Below are 18,791 nucleotides of genomic sequence, written 5' to 3'. Positions count from 1 at the left end.
CTCTAAGCGATGTGCCTAAGCGGTGAATCTAAGCGGTGAATCTAAGCGATGTGCCTGAGCGGTGAATTCAAGCGATGTGCCTAAGCGTTGAATCTAAGCGATGTGCCTGAGCGGTGAATCTAAGCGGTGTACCTAAGCGATGTGCCTAAGTGGTGAATCTGAGCAATGTGCCTAAGCGGTGAATCTAAGCGATGTGCCTGAGCGGTGAATCTAAGTGATGTGCCTAAGCGGTGAATCTAAGCGGTGAATCTAAGCGATGTGCCTAAGCGGTGAATCTAAGCGATGTGCCTAAGCGGTGAATCTAAGCGATGTGCCTAAGCGGTGAATCTAAGCGATGTGCCTAAGCGTTGAATCTAAGCGATGTGCCTAAGCGGTGAATCTAAGCGATGTGCCTAAGCGGTGAATCTAAGCGATTTGCCTAAGCGGTGAATCTAAGCGGTGAATCTAAGCGGTGATTCTAAGCGGTGTGCCTAAGCGGTGAATCTAAGCGGTGAATCTAAGCGGTGAATCTAAGTGGTGTGCCTAAGAGGTGAATCTAAGCGGTGAATCTAAGCGGTGAATCTAAGTGGTGAATCTAAGTGGTGCGCCTTAGCGGTGAATCTAAGCGGTGAATCTAAGCGATGTGCCTGAGCGGTGAATCTAAGCGGTGTGTTAAGCGGGGAATCTAAGCGGTGAATCTAAGCAATGTGCCTAAGCGGTGAATCTAAGTGGTGAATCTAAGCGATGTGCCTAAGCGGTGAATCTAAGTGGTGAATCTAAGCGATGTGCCTAAGCGGTGAATCTAAGCGGTGAATCTAAGTGGTGTGCCTAAGCGGTGAATCTAAGCGGTGAATCTAAGCGATGTGACTAAGCGGTGAATCTAAGCGGTGAATCTAAGCGATGTGCCTAAGCGGTGAATCTAAGTGGTGAATCTAAGCGATGTGCCTAAGCGGTGAATCTAAGCGGTGAATCTAAGCGATGTGCCTAAGCGGTGAATCTAAGCGGTGAATCTAAGCGATGTGCCTAAGCGGTGAATCTAAGCAATGTGCCTAAGCGGTGAATCTAAGCGATGTGCCTAAGCGGTGAATCTAAGCAATGTGCCTAAGCGGTGAATCTAAGCGATGTGCCTAAGCGGTGAATCTAAGCGATGTGCCTAAGCGGTGAATCTAAGCAATGAATCTAGGCGGTGAATCTAAGCGGTGAGCCTAAGTGGTGAATCTAAGCGATTTGCCTAAGCGGTGAATCTAAGCGATGTGCCTAAGCGGTGAATCTAAGCGATCTGCCTAAGCGGTGAATCTAAGCAATGAATCTAGGCGGTGAATCTAAGCGGTGAGCCTAAGCGGTGAATCTAAGTGATGTGCCTGAGCGGTGAATCTAAGCGGTGAATCTAAGCGATGTGCCTGAGCGGTGAATCTAAGCGGTGAATCTAAGTGGTGTGCCTAAGCGGTGAATCTAAGCGGTGAATCTAAGCGATGTGCCTAAGCGGTGAATCTAAGTGATGTGCCTAAGCGGTGAATCTAAGCGGTGTGCCTAAGCGGTGAATCTAAGTGATGTGCCTAAGCGGTGAATCTAAGCAGTGAATCTAAGCGATGTGCCAAAGCGGTGAATCTAAGCGGTGAATCTAAGTGGTGTGCCTAAGAGGTGAATCTAAGCGGTGAATCTAAGCGATGTGCCTAAGCGGTGAATCTAAGCGATGTGCCTAAGCGGTGAATCTAAGCGATGTGCCTAAGCGGTGAATCTAAGCGATGTGCCTAAGCGGTGACTCTAAGCGATGTGCCTAAGTGGTGAATCTAAGCGATGTGCCTAAGCGGTGAATCTAAGCTGTGAATCTAAGTGATGTGCCTAAGCGGTGAATCTAAGCGATGTGCCTAAGAGGTGAATCTAAGCGGTGAATCTAAGTGATGTGCCTAAGCGGTGAATCTAAATGATGTGCCTAAGTGGTGAATCTAAGTGGTGAATCTAAGCGGTGAATCTAAGCAGTGTGCCTAAGCGGTGAATCTAAGCGATGAATCTAAGCGGTGTGCCTAAGCGGTGAATCTAAGCGGTGAATCTAAGCGGTGAATCTAAGTGGTGTGCCTAAGAGGTGAATCTAAGCGTTGAATCTAAGCGGTGAATCTAAGCGATGTGCCTAAGCGGTGAATCTAAGCGATGTGCCTAAGCGGTGAATCTAAATGATGTGCCTAAGCGGTGAATCTAAGTGGTGAATCTAAGCGGTAAATCTAAGTGGTGTGTCTAATCGGTGAGCCTCAGCGGTGAATCTAAGCGGTGTGCCTAAGCGGTAAATCTATTCGATGTGCCTAAGCGGTGAATCTAAGCGATGTGCCTAAGCAGTGAATCTAAGCGATGTGCCTAAGCGGTGAATCTAAGCGATGTGCCTAAGCGGTGAATCTAAGCAGTGAATCTAAGCGATGTGCCTAAACGGTGAATTTAAGCGGTGTGCCTAAGCGGTGAATCTAAGCGATGTGCCTAAGCGGTGAATCTAAGTGATGTGCCTAAGCGGTGAATCTAAGCGATGTGCCTAAGCAGTGAATCTAAGCGATGTGCCTAAACGGTGAATCTAAGCGATGTGCCTAAGCGGTGAATCTAAGCGGTGTGCCTAAGCGGTGAATCTAAGCGATGAATCTAAGCGATGTGCCTAAGCGGTGAATCTAAGCGATGTGCCTAAACTGTGAACTTAAGCGATGTGCCTAAGAGGTGAATCTAAGCGATGTGCCTAAGCGGTGAATCTAAGCGGTGTGCCTAAGCAGTGAATCTAAGCGATGTGCCTAAGCGCTAAATCTAAGCGATGAGCCTAAGCGGTGAATCTAAGCGATGAGCCTAAGCAGTGAATCTAAGCGATGTGCCTTATCGGTGAATCTAAGCGATGAGCCTAAGCAGTGAATCTAAGTGGTGAATCTAAGCGATGTGCCTAAGCGGTGAATCTAAGCGATATGCCTAAACGGTGAATCTAAGCGATGAGCCTAAGCAGTGAATCTAAGCGATGAGCCTAAGCAGTGAATCTAAGCGATGAGCCTAAGCAGTGAATCTAAGCGATGAGCCTAAGCAGTGAATCTAAGTGGTGTGCCTAAGCGGTGAATCTAAGCGATATGCCTAAACGGTGAATCTAAGCGATGTGCCTAAGCGGTGAATCTAAGCGATGTGCCTAAGAGGTGAATCTAAGCGATGTGCCTAAACAGTGAATTTAAGCGATGTGCCTAAGAGGTGAATCTAAATGATGTGCCTAAGCGGTGAATCTAAGTGGTGAATCTAAGCGGTAAATCTAAGTGGTGTGTCTAATCGGTGAGCCTCAGCGGTGAATCTAAGCGGTGTGCCTAAGCGGTAAATCTATTCGATGTGCCTAAGCGGTGAATCTAAGCGATGTGCCTAAGCAGTGAATCTAAGCGATGTGCCTAAGCGGTGAATCTAAGCGATGTGCCTAAGCGGTGAATCTAAGCAGTGAATCTAAGCGATGTGCCTAAACGGTGAATTTAAGCGGTGTGCCTAAGCGGTGAATCTAAGCGATGTGCCTAAGCGGTGAATCTAAGTGATGTGCCTAAGCGGTGAATCTAAGCGATGTGCCTAAGCAGTGAATCTAAGCGATGTGCCTAAACGGTGAATCTAAGCGATGTGCCTAAGCGGTGAATCTAAGCGGTGTGCCTAAGCGGTGAATCTAAGCGATGAATCTAAGCGATGTGCCTAAGCGGTGAATCTAAGCGATGTGCCTAAACTGTGAACTTAAGCGATGTGCCTAAGAGGTGAATCTAAGCGATGTGCCTAAGCGGTGAATCTAAGCGGTGTGCCTAAGCAGTGAATCTAAGCGATGTGCCTAAGCGCTAAATCTAAGCGATGAGCCTAAGCGGTGAATCTAAGCGATGAGCCTAAGCAGTGAATCTAAGCGATGTGCCTTATCGGTGAATCTAAGCGATGAGCCTAAGCAGTGAATCTAAGTGGTGAATCTAAGCGATGTGCCTAAGCGGTGAATCTAAGCGATATGCCTAAACGGTGAATCTAAGCGATGAGCCTAAGCAGTGAATCTAAGCGATGAGCCTAAGCAGTGAATCTAAGCGATGAGCCTAAGCAGTGAATCTAAGCGATGAGCCTAAGCAGTGAATCTAAGTGGTGTGCCTAAGCGGTGAATCTAAGCGATATGCCTAAACGGTGAATCTAAGCGATGTGCCTAAGCGGTGAATCTAAGCGATGTGCCTAAGAGGTGAATCTAAGCGATGTGCCTAAACAGTGAATTTAAGCGATGTGCCTAAGAGGTGAATCTAAGCGATGTGCCTAAGCGGTGAATCTAAGCGATGTGCCTAAGCGGTGAATCTAAGCGATGTGCCTAAGCGGTGAATCTAAGCGATGTGCCTAAGCGGTGAATCTTAGCGATCAGCCTAAGCGGTGAATCTAAGCGATGAATCTAGGCGGTGAATCTAAGTGATGTGCCTGAGCGGTGAATTCAAGCGATGTGCCTAAGCGTTGAATCTAAGCGATGTGCCTGAGCGATGAATCTAAGCGGTGTACCTAAGCGATGTGCCTAAGCGGTGAATCTAAGCGATTTGCCTAAGCGGTGAATCTAAGCGGTGAATCTAAGCGGTGATTCTAAGCGGTGTGCCTAAGCGGTGAATCTAAGCGGTGAATCTAAGTGGTGTGCCTAAGAGGTGAATCTAAGCGGTGAATCTAAGTGGTGAATCTAAGTGGTGTGCCTTAGCGGTGAATCTAAGCGGTGAATCTAAGCGGTGTGCCTAAGCGGTGAATCTAAGTGATGTGCCTAAGCGGTGAATCTAAGCGGTGAATCTAAGCGATGTGCCTAAGCGGTGAATCTAAGCGGTGAATCTAAGTGGTGTGCCTAAGCGGTGAATCTAAGCGGTGAATCTAAGCGATGTGCCTAAGCGGTGAATCTAAGCGATGTGCCTAAGCGGTGAATCTAAGCGATGTGCCTAAGCGGTGACTCTAAGCGATGTGCCTAAGTGGTGAATCTAAGCGATGTGCCTAAGCGGTGAATCTAAGCTGTGAATCTAAGTGATGTGCCTAAGCGGTGAATCTAAGCGATGTGCCTAAGAGGTGAATCTAAGCGGTGAATCTAAGTGATGTGCCTAAGCGGTGAATCTAAATGATGTGCCTAAGTGGTGAATCTAAGTGGTGAATCTAAGCGGTGAATCTAAGTGGTGTGCCTAATCGGTGAGCCTAAGCGGTGAATCTAAGCGGTGTGCCTAAGCGGTAAATCTAATCGTTGTGCCTAAGCGGTGAATCTAAGCAGTGTGCCTAAGCGGTGAATCTAAGCGATGAATCTAGGCGGTTAATCTAAGCGATGTGCCTGAGCGGTGAATCTAAGCGGTGTGTTAAGCGGGGAATCTAAGCGGTGAATCTAAGCAATGTGCCTAAGCGGTGAATCTAAGTGGTGAATCTAAGCGATGAATCTAAGCGGTGAATCTAAGTGATGTGCCTAAGCGGTGAATCTAAGCGGTGAATCTAAGTGGTGAATCTAAGCGATGTGCCTAAGCGGTGAATCTAAGCGGTGAATCTAAGTGGTGTGCCTAAGCGGTGAATCTAAGCGGTGAATCTAAGCGATGTGCCTAAGCGGTGAATCTAAGCGGTGAATCTAAGCGGTGAATCTAAGCGGTGAATCTAAGTGGTGTGCCTAAGCGGTGAATCTAAGCGGTGAATCTAAGCGATGTGCCTAAGCGGTGAATCTAAGCAATGTGCCTAAGCGGTGAATCTAAGTGATGTGCCGAAGCGGTGAATCTAAGCAATGTGCCTAAGCGGTGAATCTAAGCGATGTGCCTAAGCGGTGAATCTAAGCGATGTGCCTAAGCGGTGAATCTAAGCAATGAATCTAGGCGGTGAATCTAAGCGGTGAGCCTAAGTGGTGAATCTAAGCGATTTGCCTAAGCGGTGAATCTAAGCGATGTGCCTAAGCGGTGAATCTAAGCGATCTGCCTAAGCGGTGAATCTAAGCAATGAATCTAGGCGGTGAATCTAAGCGGTGAGCCTAAGCGGTGAATCTAAGTGATGTGCCTGAGCGGTGAATCTAAGCGGTGAATCTAAGCGATGTGCCTGAGCGGTGAATCTAAGCGGTGAATCTAAGTGGTGTGCCTAAGCGGTGAATCTAAGCGGTAAATCTAAGCGATGTGCCTAAGCGGTGAATCTAAGTGATGTGCCTAAGCGGTGAATCTAAGCGGTGTGCCTAAGCGGTGAATCTAAGTGATGTGCCTAAGCGGTGAATCTAAGCGGTGAATCTAAGCGATGTGCCTAAGCGGTGAATCTAAGCGGTGAATCTAAGTGGTGTGCCTAAGCGGTGAATCTAAGCGGTGAATCTAAGCGATGTGCCTAAGCGGTGAATCTAAGCGATGTGCCTAAGCGGTGAATCTAAGCGATGTGCCTAAGCGGTGAATCTAAGCGATGTGCCTAAGCGGTGACTCTAAGCGATGTGCCTAAGTGGTGAATCTAAGCGATGTGCCTAAGCGGTGAATCTAAGCTGTGAATCTAAGTGATGTGCCTAAGCGGTGAATCTAAGCGATGTGCCTAAGAGGTGAATCTAAGCGGTGAATCTAAGTGATGTGCCTAAGCGGTGAATCTAAATGATGTGCCTAAGTGGTGAATCTAAGTGGTGAATCTAAGCGGTGAATCTAAGTGGTGTGCCTAATCGGTGAGCCTAAGCGGTGAATCTAAGCGGTGTGCCTAAGCGGTAAATCTAATCGTTGTGCCTAAGCGGTGAATCTAAGCAGTGTGCCTAAGCGGTGAATCTAAGCGATGAATCTAGGCGGTTAATCTAAGCGATGTGCCTAAGCGGTGAATCTAAGCGATTTGCCTAAGCGGTGAATTTAAGCGATGTGCCCAAGCGGTGAATCTAAGCGATGTGCCTAAAAGGTGAATCTAAGCGATGTGCCTAAGCGGTGAATCTAAGCGGTGAATCTAAGCGGTGAATCTAAGCGATGTGCCTAAGCGATGTGCCTAAGCGGTGAATCTAAGCGGTGAATCTAAGTGGTGTGCCTAAGCGGTGAATCTAAGCGGTGAATCTAAGCGATGTGCCTAAGCGGTGAATCTAAGTGATGTGCCTAAGCGGTGAATCTAAGCGGTGTGCCTAAGCGGTGAATCTAAGTGATGTGCCTAAGCGGTGAATCTAAGCGGTGAATCTAAGCGATGTGCCTAAGCGGTGAATCTAAGCGGTGAATCTAAGTGGTGTGCCTAAGCGGTGAATCTAAGCGGTGAATCTAAGCGATGTGCCTAAGCGGTGAATCTAAGCGATGTGCCTAAGCGGTGAATCTAAGCGATGTGCCTAAGCGGTGAATCTAAGCGATGTGCCTAAGCGGTGACTCTAAGCGATGTGCCTAAGTGGTGAATCTAAGCGATGTGCCTAAGCGGTGAATCTAAGCTGTGAATCTAAGTGATGTGCCTAAGCGGTGAATCTAAGCGATGTGCCTAAGAGGTGAATCTAAGCGGTGAATCTAAGTGATGTGCCTAAGCGGTGAATCTAAATGATGTGCCTAAGTGGTGAATCTAAGTGGTGAATCTAAGCGGTGAATCTAAGTGGTGTGCCTAATCGGTGAGCCTAAGCGGTGAATCTAAGCGGTGTGCCTAAGCGGTAAATCTAATCGTTGTGCCTAAGCGGTGAATCTAAGCAGTGTGCCTAAGCGGTGAATCTAAGCGATGAATCTAGGCGGTTAATCTAAGCGATGTGCCTAAGCGGTGAATCTAAGCGATTTGCCTAAGCGGTGAATTTAAGCGATGTGCCCAAGCGGTGAATCTAAGCGATGTGCCTAAAAGGTGAATCTAAGCGATGTGCCTAAGCGGTGAATTTAAGCGGTGTGCCTAAGCGGTGAATCTAAGTGGTGTGCCTAAGAGGTGAATCTAAGCGGTGAATCTAAGCGGTGAATCTAAGTGGTGAATCTAAGTGGTGTGCCTTAGCGGTGAATCTAAGCGGTGAATCTAAGCGATGTGCCTGAGCGGTGAATCTAAGCGGTGTGTTAAGCGGGGAATCTAAGCGGTGAATCTAAGCAATGTGCCTAAACGGTGAATCTAAGTGGTGAATCTAAGCGATGAATCTAAGCGGTAAATCTAAGTGATGTGCCTAAGCGGTGAATCTAAGCGGTGAATCTAAGCAGTGAATCTAAGCGATGTGCCTAAGCAGTGAATCTAAGCGGTGAATCTAAGTGGTGTGCCTAAGCGGTGAATCTAAGCGGTGAATCTAAGCGATGTGCCTAAGCGGTGAATCTAAGCGGTGAATCTAAGCGGTGAATCTAAGTGGTGTGCCTAAGCGGTGAATCTAAGCGGTGAATCTAAGCGATGTGCCTAAGCGGTGAATCTAAGCAATGTGCCTAAGCGGTGAATCTAAGTGATGTGCCTAAGCGGTGAATCTAAGCAATGTGCCTAAGCGGTGAATCTAAGCGATGTGCCTAAGCGGTGAATCTAAGCGATGTGCCTAAGCGGTGAATATAAGCAATGAATCTAGGCGGTGAATCTAAGCGGTGAGCCTAAGTGGTGAATCTAAGCGATTTGCCTAAGCGGTGAATCTAAGCGATGTGCCTAAGCGGTGAATCTAAGCGATCTGCCTAAGCGGTGAATCTAAGCAATGAATCTAGGCGGTGAATCTAAGCGGTGAGCCTAAGCGGTGAATCTAAGTGATGTGCCTGAGCGGTGAATCTAAGCGATTAATCTAAGCGATGTGCCTGAGCGGTGAATCTAAGCGGTGAATCTAAGTGGTGTGCCTAAGCGGTGAATCTAAGCGGTAAATCTAAGCGATGTGCCTAAGCGGTGAATCTAAGTGATGTGCCTAAGCGGTGAATCTAAGCGGTGTGCCTAAGCGGTGAATCTAAGTGATGTGCCTAAGCGGTGAATCTAAGCGGTGAATCTAAGCGATGTGCCTAAGCGGTGAATCTAAGCGGTGAATCTAAGTGGTGTGCCTAAGCGGTGAATCTAAGCGGTGAATCTAAGCGATGTGCCTAAGTGGTGAATCTAAGCGATGTGCCTAAGCGGTGAATCTAAGCGATGTGCCTAAGCGGTGAATCTAAGCGATGTGCCTAAGCGGTGACTCTAAGCGATGTGCCTAAGTGGTGAATTTAAGCGATGTGCCTAAGCGGTGAATCTAAGCTGTGAATCTAAGTGATGTGCCTAAGCGGTGAATCTAAGCGATGTGCCTAAGAGGTGAATCTAAGCGGTGAATCTAAGTGATGTGCCTAAGCGGTGAATCTAAATGATGTGCCTAAGTGGTGAATCTAAGTGGTGAATCTAAGCGGTGAATCTAAGTGGTGTGCCTAATCGGTGAGCCTAAGCGGTGAATCTAAGCGGTGTGCCTAAGCGGTAAATCTAATCGTTGTGCCTAAGCGGTGAATCTAAGCAGTGTGCCTAAGCGGTGAATCTAAGCGATGAATCTAGGCGGTTAATCTAAGCGATGTGCCTAAGCGGTGAATCTAAGCGATTTGCCTAAGCGGTGAATTTAAGCGATGTGCCCAAGCGGTGAATCTAAGCGATGTGCCTAAAAGGTGAATCTAAGCGATGTGCCTAAGCGGTGAATCTAAGCGGTGAATCTAAGCGGTGAATCTAAGCGATGTGCCTAAGCGGTGAATCTAAGCGGTGAATCTAAGTGGTGTGCCTAAGCGGTGAATCTAAGCGGTGAATCTAAGCGATGTGCCTAAGCGGTGAATCTAAGTGATGTGCCTAAGCGGTGAATCTAAGCGGTGTGCCTAAGCGGTGAATCTAAGTGATGTGCCTAAGCGGTGAATCTAAGCGGTGAATCTAAGCGATGTGCCTAAGCGGTGAATCTAAGCGGTGAATCTAAGTGGTGTGCCTAAGCGGTGAATCTAAGCGGTGAATCTAAGCGATGTGCCTAAGCGGTGAATCTAAGCGATGTGCCTAAGCGGTGAATCTAAGCGATGTGCCTAAGCGGTGAATCTAAGCGATGTGCCTAAGCGGTGACTCTAAGCGATGTGCCTAAGTGGTGAATCTAATCGATGTGCCTAAGCGGTGAATCTAAGCTGTGAATCTAAGTGATGTGCCTAAGCGGTGAATCTAAGCGATGTGCCTAAGAGGTGAATCTAAGCGGTGAATCTAAGTGATGTGCCTAAGCGGTGAATCTAAATGATGTGCCTAAGTGGTGAATCTAAGTGGTGAATCTAAGCGGTGAATCTAAGTGGTGTGCCTAATCGGTGAGCCTAAGCGGTGAATCTAAGCGGTGTGCCTAAGCGGTAAATCTAATCGTTGTGCCTAAGCGGTGAATCTAAGCAGTGTGCCTAAGCGGTGAATCTAAGCGATGAATCTAGGCGGTTAATCTAAGCGATGTGCCTAAGCGGTGAATCTAAGCGATTTGCCTAAGCGGTGAATTTAAGCGATGTGCCCAAGCGGTGAATCTAAGCGATGTGCCTAAAAGGTGAATCTAAGCGATGTGCCTAAGCGGTGAATTTAAGCGGTGTGCCTAAGCGGTGAATCTAAGCGATGAATCTAGGCGGTGAATCTAAGCGATGTGCCTAAGCGGTGAATCTAAGCGATTTGCCTAAGCGTTGAATTTCAGCGATGTGCCTAAGCGGTGAATCTAAATGATGTGCCTAAGCGGTGAATCTAAGTGGTGAATCTAAGCGGTAAATCTAAGTGGTGTGCCTAATCGGTGAGCCTAAGTGGTGAATCTAAGCGGTGTGCCTAAGCGGTAAATCTATTCGATGTGCCTAAGCGGTGAATCTAAGCAGTGTGCCTAAGCGGTGAATTTAAGCGGTGTGCCTAAGCGGTGAATCTAAGCGATGTGCCTAAGCGGTGAATCTAAGCGATTTGCCTAAGCGTTGAATTTCAGCGATGTGCCTAAACGGTGAATTTAAGCGATGTGCCTAAGCGGTGAATCTAAGCGATGTGCCTAAGCAGTGAATCTAAGCGATGTGCCTAAACGGTGAATTTAAGCGATGTGCCTAAGCGGTGAATCTAAGCGATGTGCCGAAGCGGTGAATCTAAGCGATGTGCCTAAGCAGTGAATCTAAGCGATGTGCCTAAACGGTGAATTTAAGCGGTGTGCCTAAGCAGTGAATCTAAGCGATGTGCCTAAGCGGTGAATCTAAGAGGTGTGCCTAAGCGGAGAATCTAAGCGGTGAATCTAAGCGATGTGCCTAAACGGTGAACTTAAACGATGTGCCTAAGAGGTGAATCTAAGCGATGTGCCTAAGCGGTGAATCTAAGCGGTGTGCCTAAGCAGTGAATCTAAGCGATGTGCCTAAGCGCTAAATCTAAGCGATGAGCCTAAGCGGTGAATCTAAGCGATGAGCCTAAGCAATGAATCTAAGCCATGTGCCTAAGCGCTAAATCTAAGCGATGAGCCTAAGCAGTGAATCTAAGCGATGTGCCTAAGCGGTGAATCTAAGCGATGTGCCTAAACGGTGAACTTAAGCGATGTGCCTAAGCGGTGAATCTAAGCGATGTGCCTAAGAGGTGAATCTAAGCGATGTGCCTAAACAGTGAATTTAAGCGATGTGCCTAAGAGGTGAATCTAAGCGATGTGCCTAAGCGGTGAATCTAAGCGATGTGCCTAAGCGGTGAATCTAAGCGATGTGCCTAAGCGGTGAATCTAAGCGGTGTGCCTAAGCGGTGAATCTAAGCGGTGTGCCTAAGCGTTGAATCTAAGCTATGTGCCTAAGCGGTGAATCTAAGCGGTGAATCAAAGCGGTGAATCTAAGTGGTGTGCCTAAGCGGTGAATCTAAGCGGTGAATCTAAGCGATGTGCCTAAGCGGTGAATCTAAGCAATGTGCCTAAGCGGTGAATCTAAGCGATGTGCCTAAGCGGTGAATCTAAGCGATGTGCCTAAGCGGTGAATCTAAGCAATGAATCTAGGCGGTGAATCTAAGCGGTGAGCCTAAGTGGTGAATCTAAGCGATTTGCCTAAGCGGTGAATCTAAGCGATGTGCCTAAGGGGTGAATCTAAGCGATCTGCCTAAGCGGTGAATCTAAGCAATGAATCTAGGCGGTGAATCTAAGCGGTGAGCCTAAGCGGTGAATCTAAGTGATGTGCCTGAGCGGTGAATCTAAGCGGTGAATCTAAGCGATGTGCCTGAGCGGTGAATCTAAGCGGTGAATCTAAGTGGTGTGCCTAAGCGGTGAATCTAAGCGGTGAATCTAAGCGATGTGCCTAAGCGGTGAATCTAAGTGATGTGCCTAAGCGGTGAATCTAAGCGGTGTGCCTAAGCGGTGAATCTAAGTGATGTGCCTAAGCGGTGAATCTAAGCGGTGAATCTAAGCGATGTGCCTAAGCGGTGAATCTAAGCGGTGAATCTAAGTGGTGTGCCTAAGCGGTGAATCTAAGCGGTGAATCTAAGCGATGTGCCTAAGCGGTGAATCTAAGCGATGTGCCTAAGCGGTGAATCTAAGCGATGTGCCTAAGCGGTGAATCTAAGCGATGTGCCTAAGCGGTGACTCTAAGCGATGTGCCTAAGTGGTGAATCTAAGCGATGTGCCTAAGCTGTGAATCTAAGTGATGTGCCTAAGCGGTGAATCTAAGCGATGTGTCTAAGAGGTGAATCTAAGCGGTGAATCTAAGTGATGTGCCTAAGCCGTGAATCTAAATGATGTGCCTAAGTGGTGAATCTAAGTGGTGAATCTAAGCGGTGAATCTAAGTGGTGTGCCTAATCGGTGAGCCTAAGCGGTGAATCTAAGCGGTGTGCCTAAGCGGTAAATCTAATCGTTGTGCCTAAGCGGTGAATCTAAGCAGTGTGCCTAAGCGGTGAATCTAAGCGATGAATCTAGGCGGTGAATCTAAGCGATGTGCCTAAGCGGTGAATCTAAGCGATTTGCCTAAGCGGTGAATTTAAGCGATGTGCCCAAGCGGTGAATCTAAGCGATGTGCCTAAAAGGTAAATCTAAGCGATGTGCCTAAGCGGTGAATCTAATCGTTGTGCCTAAGCGGTGAATCTAAGCAGTGTGCCTAAGCGGTGAATCTCAGCGATGAATCTAGGCGGTTAATCTAAGCGATGTGCCTAAGCGGTGAATCTAAGCGATTTGCCTAAGCGGTGAATTTAAGCGATGTGCCCAAGCGGTGAATCTAAGCGATGTGCCTAAAAGGTGAATCTAAGCGATGTGCCTAAGCGGTGAATCTAAGCGGTGAATCTAAGCGGTGAATCTAAGTGGTGTGCCTAAGCGGTGAATCTAAGCGATGTGCCTAAGCGGTGAATCTAAGTGATGTGCCTAAGCGGTGAATCTAAGCGGTGTGCCTAAGCGGTGAATCTAAGTGATGTGCCTAAGCGGTGAATCTAAGCGGTGAATCTAAGCGATGTGCCTAAGCGGTGAATCTAAGCGGTGAATCTAAGCGATGTGCCTAAGCGGTGAATCTAAGCGATGTGCCTAAGCGGTGAATCTAAGCGATGTGCCTAAGCGGTAAATCTAAGCGATGTGCCTAAGCGGTGACTCTAAGCGATGTGCCTAAGTGGTGAATCTAAGCGATGTGCCTAAGCGGTGAATCTAAGCTGTGAATCTAAGTGATGTGCCTAAGCGGTGAATCTAAGCGATGTGCCTAAGAGGTGAATCTAAGCGGTGAATCTAAGTGATGTGCCTAAGCGGTGAATCTAAATGATGTGCCTAAGTGGTGAATCTAAGTGGTGAATGTAAGCGGTGAATCTAAGTGGTGTGCCTAATCGGTGAGCCTAAGCGGTGAATCTAAGCGGTGTGCCTAAGCGGTAAATCTAATCGTTGTGCCTAAGCGGTGAATCTAAGCAGTGTGCCTAAGCGGTGAATCTAAGCGATGAATCTAGGCGGTTAATCTAAGCGATGTGCCTAAGCGGTGAATCTAAGCGATTTGCCTAAGCGGTGAATTTAAGCGATGTGCCCAAGCGGTGAATCTAAGCGATGTGCCTAAAAGGTGAATCTAAGCGATGTGCCTAAGCGGTGAATTTAAGCGGTGTGCCTAAGCGGTGAATCTAAGTGGTGTGCCTAAGAGGTGAATCTAAGCGGTGAATCTAAGCGTTGAATCTAAGTGGTGAATCTAAGTGGTGTGCCTTAGCGGTGAATCTAAGCGGTGAATCTAAGCGATGTGCCTGAGCGGTGAATCTAAGCGGTGTGTTAAGCGGGGAATCTAAGCGGTGAATCTAAGCAATGTGCCTAAACGGTGAATCTAAGTGGTGAATCTAAGCGATGAATCTAAGCGGTAAATCTAAGTGATGTGCCTAAGCGGTGAATCTAAGCGGTGAATCTAAGTAGTGAATCTAAGCGATGTGCCTAAGCAGTGAATCTAAGCGGTGAATCTAAGTGGTGTGCCTAAGCGGTGAATCTAAGCGGTGAATCTAAGCGATGTGCCTAAGCGGTGAATCTAAGCGGTGAATCTAAGCGGTGAATCTAAGTGGTGTGCCTAAGCGGTGAATCTAAGCGGTGAATCTAAGCGATGTGCCTAAGCGGTGAATCTAAGCAATGTGCCTAAGCGGTGAATCTAAGTGATGTGCCTAAGCGGTGAATCTAAGCAATGTGCCTAAGCGGTGAATCTAAGCGATGTGCCTAAGCGGTGAATCTAAGCGATGTGCCTAAGCGGTGAATCTAAGCAATGAATCTAGGCGGTGAATCTAAGCGGTGAGCCTAAGTGGTGAATCTAAGCGATTTGCCTAAGCGGTGAATCTAAGCGATGTGCCTAAGCGGTGAATCTAAGCGATCTGCCTAAGCGGTGAATCTAAGCAATGAATCTAGGCGGTGAATCTAAGCGGTGAGCCTATGCGGTGAATCTAAGTGATGTGCCTGAGCGGTGAATCTAAGCGGTGAATCTAAGCGATGTGCCTGAGCGGTGAATCTAAGCGGTGAATCTAAGTGGTGTGCCTAAGCGGTGAATCTAAGCGGTAAATCTAAGCGATGTGCCTAAGCGGTGAATCTAAGTGATGTGCCTAAGCGGTGAATCTAAGCGGTGTGCCTAAGCGGTGAATCTAAGTGATGTGCCTAAGCGGTGAATCTAAGCGGTGAATCTAAGCGATGTGCCTAAGCGGTGAATCTAAGCGGTGAATCTAAGTGGTGTGCCTAAGCGGTGAATCTAAGTGGTGAATCTAAGCGATGTGCCTAAGGGGTGAATCTAAGCGATGTGCCTAAGCGGTGAATCTAAGCGATGTGCCTAAGCGGTGAATCTAAGCGATGTGCCTAAGCGGTGACTCTAAGCGATGTGCCTAAGTGGTGAATCTAAGCGATGTGCCTAAGCGGTGAATCTAAGCTGTGAATCTAAGTGATGTGCCTAAGCGGTGAATCTAAGCGATGTGCCTAAGAGGTGAATCTAAGCGGTGAATCTAAGTGATGTGCCTAAGCGGTGAATCTAAATGATGTGCCTAAGTGGTGAATCTAAGTGGTGAATCTAAGCGGTGAATCTAAGTGGTGTGCCTAATCGGTGAGCCTAAGCGGTGAATCTAAGCGGTGTGCCTAAGCGGTAAATCTAATCGTTGTGCCTAAGCGGTGAATCTAAGCAGTGTGCCTAAGCGGTGAATCTAAGCGATGAATCTAGGCGGTTAATCTAAGCGATGTGCCTAAGCGGTGAATCTAAGCGATTTGCCTAAGCGGTGAATTTAAGCGATGTGCCCAAGCGGTGAATCTAAGCGATGTGCCTAAAAGGTGAATCTAAGCGATGTGCCTAAGCGGTGAATCTAAGCGGTGAATCTAAGCGGTGAATCTAAGCGATGTGCCTAAGCGGTGAATCTAAGCGGTGAATCTAAGTGGTGTGCCTAAGCGGTGAATCTAAGCGGTGAATCTAAGCGATGTGCCTAAGCGGTGAATCTAAGTGATGTGCCTAAGCGGTGAATCTAAGCGGTGTGCCTAAGCGGTGAATCTAAGTGATGTGCCTAAGCGGTGAATCTAAGCGGTGAATCTAAGCGATGTGCCTAAGCGGTGAATCTAAGCGGTGAATCTAAGTGGTGTGCCTAAGCGGTGAATCTAAGCGGTGAATCTAAGCGATGTGCCTAAGCGGTGAATCTAAGCGATGTGCCTAAGCGGTGAATCTAAGCGATGTGCCTAAGCGGTGAATCTAAGCGATGTGCCTAAGCGGTGACTCTAAGCGATGTGCCTAAGTGGTGAATCTAATCGATGTGCCTAAGCGGTGAATCTAAGCTGTGAATCTAAGTGATGTGCCTAAGCGGTGAATCTAAGCGATGTGCCTAAGAGGTGAATCTAAGCGGTGAATCTAAGTGATGTGCCTAAGCGGTGAATCTAAATGATGTGCCTAAGTGGTGAATCTAAGTGGTGAATCTAAGCGGTGAATCTAAGTGGTGTGCCTAATCGGTGAGCCTAAGCGGTGAATCTAAGCGGTGTGCCTAAGCGGTAAATCTAATCGTTGTGCCTAAGCGGTGAATCTAAGCAGTGTGCCTAAGCGGTGAATCTAAGCGATGAATCTAGGCGGTTAATCTAAGCGATGTGCCTAAGCGGTGAATCTAAGCGATTTGCCTAAGCGGTGAATTTAAGCGATGTGCCCAAGCGGTGAATCTAAGCGATGTGCCTAAAAGGTGAATCTAAGCGATGTGCCTAAGCGGTGAATTTAAGCGGTGTGCCTAAGCGGTGAATCTAAGCGATGAATCTAGGCGGTGAATCTAAGCGATGTGCCTAAGCGGTGAATTTCAGCGATGTGCCTAAGCGGTGAATCTAAATGATGTGCCTAAGCGGTGAATCTAAGTGTTGAATCTAAGCGGTAAATCTAAGTGGTGTGCCTAATCGGTGAGCCTAAGCGGTGAATCTAAGCGGTGTGCCTAAGCGGTAAATCTATTCGATGTGCCTAAGCGGTGAATCTAAGCAGTGTGCCTAAGCGGTGAATTTAAGCGGTGTGCCTAAGCGGTGAATCTAAGCGATGTGCCTAAGCGGTGAATCTAAGCGATTTGCCTAAGCGTTGAATTTCAGCGATGTGCCTAAACGGTGAATTTAAGCGATGTGCCTAAGCGGTGAATCTAAGCGATGTGCCTAAGCAGTGAATCTAAGCGATGTGCCTAAACGGTGAATTTAAGCGATGTGCCTAAGCGGTGAATCTAAGCGATGTGCCGAAGCGGTGAATCTAAGCGATGTGCCTAAGCAGTGAATCTAAGCGATGTGCCTAAACGGTGAATTTAAGCGGTGTGCCTAAGCAGTGAATCTAAGCGATGTGCCTAAGCGGTGAATCTAAGCGGTGTGCCTAAGCGGAGAATCTAAGCGGTGAATCTAAGCGATGTGCCTAAACGGTGAACTTAAACGATGTGCCTAAGAGGTGAATCTAAGCGATGTGCCTAAGCGGTGAATCTAAGCGGTGTGCCTAAGCAGTGAATCTAAGCGATGTGCCTAAGCGCTAAATCTAAGCGATGAGCCTAAGCGGTGAATCTAAGCGATGAGCCTAAGCAATGAATCTAAGCCATGTGCCTAAGCGCTAAATCTAAGCGATGAGCCTAAGCAGTGAATCTAAGCGATGTGCCTAAGCGGTGAATCTAAGCGATGTGCCTAAACGGTGAACTTAAGCGATGTGCCTAAGCGGTGAATCTAAGCGATGTGCCTAAGAGGTGAATCTAAGCGATGTGCCTAAACAGTGAATTTAAGCGATGTGCCTAAGAGGTGAATCTAAGCGATGTGCCTAAGCGGTGAATCTAAGCGATGTGCCTAAGCGGTGAATCTAAGCGATGTGCCTAAGCGGTGAATCTAAGCGGTGTGCCTAAGCGGTGAATCTAAGCGGTGTGCCTAAGCGTTGAATCTAAGCAATGTGCCTAAGCGGTGAATCTAAGCGGTGAATCAAAGCGGTGAATCTAAGTGGTGTGCCTAAGCGGTGAATCTAAGCGGTGAATCTAAGCGATGTGCCTAAGCGGTGAATCTAAGCAATGTGCCTAAGCGGTGAATCTAAGCGATGTGCCTAAGCGGTGAATCTAAGCGATGTGCCTAAGCGGTGAATCTAAGCAATGAATCTAGGCGGTGAATCTAAGCGGTGAGCCTAAGTGGTGAATCTAAGCGATTTGCCTAAGCGGTGAATCTAAGCGATGTGCCTAAGGGGTGAATCTAAGCGATCTGCCTAAGCGGTGAATCTAAGCAATGAATCTAGGCGGTGAATCTAAGCGGTGAGCCTAAGCGGTGAATCTAAGTGATGTGCCTGAGCGGTGAATCTAAGCGGTGAATCTAAGCGATGTGCCTGAGCGGTGAATCTAAGCGGTGAATCTAAGTGGTGTGCCTAAGCGGTGAATCTAAGCGGTGAATCTAAGCGATGTGCCTAAGCGGTGAATCTAAGTGATGTGCCTAAGCGGTGAATCTAAGCGGTGTGCCTAAGCGGTGAATCTAAGTGATGTGCCTAAGCGGTGAATCTAAGCGGTGAATCTAAGCGATGTGCCTAAGCGGTGAATCTAAGTGGTGTGCCTAAGCGGTGAATCTAAGCGGTGAATCTAAGCGATGTGCCTAAGCGGTGAATCTAAGCGATGTGCCTAAGCGGTGAATCTAAGCGATGTGCCTAAGTGGTGAATCTAAGCGATGTGCCTAAGCGGTGACTCTAAGCGATGTGCCTAAGTGGTGAATCTAAGCGATGTGCCTAAGCTGTGAATCTAAGTGATGTGCCTAAGCGGTGAATCTAAGCGATGTGCCTAAGAGGTGAATCTAAGCGGTGAATCTAAGTGATGTGCCTAAGCCGTGAATCTAAATGATGTGCCTAAGTGGTGAATCTAAGTGGTGAATCTAAGCGGTGAATCTAAGTGGTGTGCCTAATCGGTGAGCCTAAGCGGTGAATCTAAGCGGTGTGCCTAAGCGGTAAATCTAATCGTTGTGCCTAAGCGGTGAATCTAAGCAGTGTGCCTAAGCGGTGAATCTCAGCGATGAATCTAGGCGGTTAATCTAAGCGATGTGCCTAAGCGGTGAATCTAAGCGATTTGCCTAAGCGGTGAATTTAAGCGATGTGCCCAAGCGGTGAATCTAAGCGATGTGCCTAAAAGG

This window comes from Trichomycterus rosablanca, chromosome 1 (assembly GCF_030014385.1).
Source record: "Trichomycterus rosablanca isolate fTriRos1 chromosome 1, fTriRos1.hap1, whole genome shotgun sequence".
NCBI lineage: Eukaryota > Metazoa > Chordata > Actinopteri > Siluriformes > Trichomycteridae > Trichomycterus > Trichomycterus rosablanca.
Note: the sequence above shows the minus strand (reverse complement) of the source record.